At 39.8% G+C, this 6,000-nt stretch overlaps 1 protein-coding gene across 1 annotated transcript in view; it reads left to right on the forward strand.

Moving 5' to 3' along the window:
- Window positions 1-6,000, forward strand: part of RHOG (ras homolog family member G) — a 1,041,648-nt gene that overhangs the window by 673,857 nt on the left and 361,791 nt on the right. The gene's annotated exons all lie outside the window — the stretch shown is intronic.

Consider the following 6,000-nt stretch of genomic DNA (forward strand, 5'->3'; position numbering starts at 1 on the left):
CAGTAAGAACTTAGGCATGGGACTTTAGTCCAGATTTATTGTGAGAAGCATCTGCAAAGACCTTCCACTGAGTGCTGTTTGTATTACTTTTGTACATATCACCTGGAAAGGGATGATTACCAAGGAAATATTTTATGGGAAATGAGAAGGACTAACAGTTTTAAAAGCACTGAAACATGCTTGGCATTGTTCTAGGTGCATTACATAGAATAACGAATTTACTGCTTATATCATTCTACAAGGACGCTATCCCACCATGACTGCATTTGCCAGATGAGCAAACAGAGCTGATAAGGGACTGCTGGAAAAATGATTTGTTTAAGGGTATTCAGCAGATAAATAAGATTGTATAGATAAGCACTTTTTAAATGAACACTCTTTTTGCAATTTGAGTGCTATATTTTTTAATTTTTAAATGTTTTAAGTTAGTTGCGACCAATGGAGTGTGGTATTTAAATGGAGTAACTTAAATGTTGTTCTTCTTTAATAAGAGTATAATATTACATGTTTGAAGAGATAAATGTGTTCATCTATAGATCATATATTTTTTACTAATGCTCACTTTAATAGGTAAAATCCAAATTGGATAATGAACTACATATTATTGTAAAATTTGGAATTATCTACTCAAATAGTAGGTCATCAAATTTAATGAAATAAAAAATTTAAATGAAAAGTATATTCTTATTTCTGTTTGGGGGATGGATTTCAAACCACTAAGCGACATGCTTTTGTTTAAACCTTATGAATTACACTGAAAAAAAAAGGGATCTTTCATAGTGAAAATTTTATTAAGTTTAAAATGTTCATTGCTTTGAGCATTGAGAACATCAGGTGATAAACCTAATGATGTTTTCAAGGAGAAACAAGTGAAATACTTTTTCATAATCCTTGGTAGTGGCACTAAACCATGTTTACCCATAGAGGAAAAATAGATCCGAAGTAGTTGTTCATAGATGAATTAATTTTCATGTTGTCTATTGAGCTAGACTTATAGCGACCTAAAATAACAGCAGAGATTAGCTCTCAAAAGACAAAGAGTTTATTTGAATGAAGGATTGGAATCAGGAATGCACCGGGTATAACAAGTCACAAGTGTATCCTGAGAGGTTGGGGTAAGGGGAAACAAAGGCAAAAAGAAGTCCACAGAAGCTGCTTGGAAATAAACGTATTGGTCACAGCAGCTGATTGCAGGAGCTGGCATTAGCTTATTGGTGCAGACAGCCATTGCTAGGCATATGTTCTTGTGAGAACATTTTATCTGGAATGCTGCAGTCTTGAATATAATGCAGTTACAGAAATACATGTGGCCACGCAGAATGAGCCAAGTGTGTAAGACCTGCTGATGGTGTAAAGCATGTAGGATGTGCCATAATCTCTTGTGGGTTTTAGGGAGTCTTTGTGATAGTTCTTATCCCATATATACAAACATGGGCTCCCCTCCTTGATGACCTTCCAGCTCCACTTCATCAGCCTGCTCCACTGTGAATTCAGCCTTTTTCACGTTTTCTATGCTGGACTCTTTAGAAAAAGTCCCTATGTGCTGCCCACATTTAAGGAGTGTGGACTTGTGCCCTACTTCCTTGTGGGTGGATTATCCATGTAAATTATATGGACTCACTCCACACAGATGTGTCTATTCTCCCCCTCATTAATGTATTTATTCAATTATTTCTTCATAGCAGTATGGAATCTTGGATATTTATTTTTCTATGTGGGGTTACAGTTTGATCCTGCTTTGTTTTGTTGCTCAAACTGTTGCTGTTTTGGCCATCGCAAGCGCTTTCAGTTGCCTCCTGGGCCCTTTCACGTGCCCCATCGTGGTATTTGTTTTGTTTTCCTTCGTTTTTCATGGGAAAGGAAATTCACTCTGGCATTATGAGATGCCTCAGGTTCGTCTTATATATTTCTAGCCTCAGTCCCAGAATCAACAATTTCTCCAAATCATCCTATTTGTATTACTGGAGGACGACGAGAGTAACCAAAATCGGGTGTGCTTGATGCTACTAAGGTACCAGCGTTTTCTGTCCTGCATCCTTTGGCTACATTTAATTTTTTTCCCCTTGTCTTAATTTCCAGTTTGATTGTGAGGCATCTACATATAACTTTCTTTGTTTTTAAGCCTCCTTGACGTTCCATGAGCTTTTTGAATCTGTAATTTTTCAGCTTTTTACCTAATTTAAATAATTTCACAATTACTGCCTCAAAAAAAAAAAAACAATCCCATTCTTTCTCTCACCTCATTTTGAGACCCAAACTACAGATCTGTTAGACCTTTTGATATTGTTCCTCCAGTACCTGAGGATCTCTTTCTTTTCTTTTTTGTTCTTTTTTTCTCCCTTCTTCAGTTGGATAATTCTGCTGATAGACCTTATGGTTAATTTTTAGAAGTAGGATTACTGTGGTCAAAGAGAAGTATAGGCCAGAAACAGTGGTTCACGCCTGTAATCCCAGCACCTTGAGAGGCTGAGGCAGGAGAGTCGCCTTGAGGCCAGGAGTTCAAGACCAGCCTGAGCAACATAGTGAAACCCTACCTCTACAAAAATATAAAAAATAGAAATTAGCCAAGTGTGGTGGCACACACCTGAGTCCTAGCTACTTATAAGAGACTACTTGGAAGACAGAGTAAATGTGTTTTTAAATTTATTAGATATTCAAGATTCCCTCCATAGAGGTTGTAACATTTTTCGTCACCACTGGCAAACATGCCTTTTCCCTCACAAACTTGCCAGCAGGGTATAGTGTCAAGCTTTTGAACATTTCTCATCTGATAGTTTGTCAGGTATGGTTGTGTATCTGTAAAAATAGCTTCCAGCCATTCTCTCTGCTGAACACATGTGCCATTCCCCCATCATGATGTGCAGTCTGTTACCCAATCCCTTTCATCCAGGGACATTGCCTTGCGACTTGCTTCAACCAACAGACTGAGCTTGAAGTATTACGTACTCTGCTTCATGGATTCGACTTATGTGAAACCACAAACAAGCCACATGGTGATTACATAATCCAGGTCAGACCAGGGGTAGATTGGACATGGGGCCGGGAGCAGTGGCTCACACCAGTAACCCAAAATACAAAAATTAACCTAGTGTGGTGCCATGCACCTGTACTCCCAGCTACTAGGGAGGCTGAGACAGGAGAATTGCTTGAACCTGATAGGTGGAGGTTGCAGTGAGCCAAGATGGCACCACTGCACTCCAGCCTGGGCAACAGAGCGAGACTCAGTTTCAAAACAGAAGAAGAAGAAGAAGGAGAAGGAGAAAAGATTGGACATGGGAAGTGAGGAGGGAGAGGAAGTAAAGAAGAGGGAATAAAACAATTACAAATAAAGCTGTTAACGTATTTATAATGTTAAGTTTTTTTCATGAAATATAAAGTATTTCCCTCATTTTTTGAGTGTTTTATTAGTCTTCTTATGGTAATTTTAAAACAGAAGAAAAAACACACATACACAAATACAGAAAACCAAACAAAACAAAGGAGTTGGTTAAGAAAATATTATAAGGCATACATCATGTAATCGAGAAATAGAAATTTGTCAGACACACCTAAAGCAATGTTCATTTGACCGGTCCTTATCACAATATCCTTCTTTCTGGCATAACTCACTTTCATAGTTAAGATTTATCTTCAAATCTTCCTGAAATTTGTTTCCAAATGTCAGTTTTCATCTTCAATAACCATGTGAACACCCATTTGCCTCTTTCTCTGGCTATTTCCTCAAGAAACCATTGTATTTTCAACACAGCAAATCTAAATCTTAATTTCCCACTCTACATAGTAGATAGTCAGATATAGGAGGTCACCATTACAACTTCCAATCAGAGCTCCCCTCCCTCTACCCAATAAGCCAACACTAGAGGTGTTCAACAACCTAGAAAGTCTTCTCACCATATCTGCCCAACACATAATCATGCCCCATACTTCCCACACCCTGATTTTTAGTGATAATATTAGCTCTCACCTCTCATGCTTCCTCACACCCAACTACTGCCACAGTTCTTAGCAATTCTAGCATCCACACAGATTATCCACCCAACACCCTCAACACTCTCACTTCTTCTCCAATTGCACTTGTCTACACCCCACCAGAGACACCCATGGCCATAGTCATCAAGAACCTCACCACCAGATCAAAATCTGAAACCGTCATGCCCCAACTATAAGACCACATCTTGTCATGCACTTTTGCTTCTTTATTTAAACTATAAGGGCTGTTTGACCATGCATTGTGCCACAACCCATGGATTCCAGCCCAGTCCCTACTTATTCGCCCTTTCCGGTTCAAAGCCAGGTTTCATGGTTTATCACTATAATTACACCCTTTCAAACTCCCTCAGCATTTCTGCACCTTGCTCTTCTGTCACATTTGCGTCATCCATGTCCAAACAGAGAGAAAGGAGAAACTCAACCACCTTGTCGTGTTTTTCCAAACGGATTGGCTGGAAAAAGTAATATCTATGGGACAGTCTCATTTTTATCTTCAGAAGAGCTCTCAACACTATCACAAAAACCTACACTCAAGTTTGTATTCCCATATTTTAAAACAATTATCTATACCAAATATCCTCACCCCTATCCCCAGTCATTATCCTGACTGCCCACTGACAGCTGATGGCCTTATTTTAAGCCACATTGACAGAACAGAGAAAAACTATCAGTGAGGAAACACCTCACTGCCCTACCACCAAAACTTCCACTTACATATTTGGACCCAGCCACCCTGAAAGTCAGAAATCTGAGAGTGATTCAAAAGTCCTCCTTTTCTCATCAAGAAGCCTGCTCATGTTAGCTCTAACATCCCTCTCCCATGTGTCCATTCCTCTGCCTTTTCACAGACACTTCCTTCCGCAAGCTTCCAACCTCTCCTCCACGAACTACTGTACCAGCTGGATTCCCCACTTCCAGTCTTGCCTCCTGCTACCTACACTCCAAGAGAAAAAGAATATTTTCTTAAAACTTTGATGTGAAAGTTGTTACTACCAAGACGAAGTCCACTATCGTCAGATCCAGGTGAAGTGGAGCTGGAGGGTCATGAAGGAGGTGAGCCCATGCTTGTACATCTGAGATAAGAACTATCACAAGGACTCCCTAAAACCCACAAGAGATTTATGGCACATCCTACATGCTTTACACCATCAGCAGGTCTTACACACTTGGCTCATTCTGCATGGACACACGTATTTCTGTAACTGCATTATATTCAAGACTGCAGCATTCCAGATAAAATGTTCTCACAAGAACATATGCCTAGCAATGGCTGTCTGCACCAACAAGCCAATGCCAACTCCTGCAGTCAGCTGCTGTGACCAATAAACTTTGTTTTAAAGTAGCTTCTGTGGACTTCTTTGTGCCTTTAAAAGTTTCCCCTACCCCAACCTCTCAGGATGTACCTACGACTTGTTATACCCGGTGCATTCCTGTTTGCAATCCTTCGTTTAAATAAACTCATTGTCTTTTGAGAGCTAATCTCTGCTGTTATTTTAGGTTGCCATAAGAAGTCTAATTCAGTAGATAACATGTAAATTGATTCAACCATGAACAACTACTTCGGATCCATTTTTCTCCTATTAATGAACATGGTTTAGTGCCACTACCAAGGATTATGAAGTGTTTCACTTGTTTCTCCTTGAAAACATCATTAGGATAGTTTGCTAAGAATGATGGTTTCCAGCTGCATCCATGTCCCTACAAAGGACACAAACTCATCCTTTTTTATGGCTGCATAGTATTCCATGGTGTATATGTGCCACATTTTCTTAATCCAGTCTGTCACTGATGGACATTTGGGTTGATTCTAAGTCTTTGCTAACTATCACAAGAACAGAAAACCAAACACCGCATGTTCTCACTCATAGGTGGGAACTGAACAATGAGATCACTTGGACTCGGGAAGGGGAACATCACACACCAGGGCCTATCATGGGGAGGGGGGAGGGAGGAGGGATTGCATTGGGAGTTATACCTGATGTAAATGACGAGTTGATGGGTGCTGACGAG

The sequence above is a fragment of the Macaca thibetana genome, chromosome 14 (assembly GCF_024542745.1).
Source record: "Macaca thibetana thibetana isolate TM-01 chromosome 14, ASM2454274v1, whole genome shotgun sequence".
Classification (NCBI taxonomy): Eukaryota; Metazoa; Chordata; class Mammalia; order Primates; family Cercopithecidae; genus Macaca; species Macaca thibetana.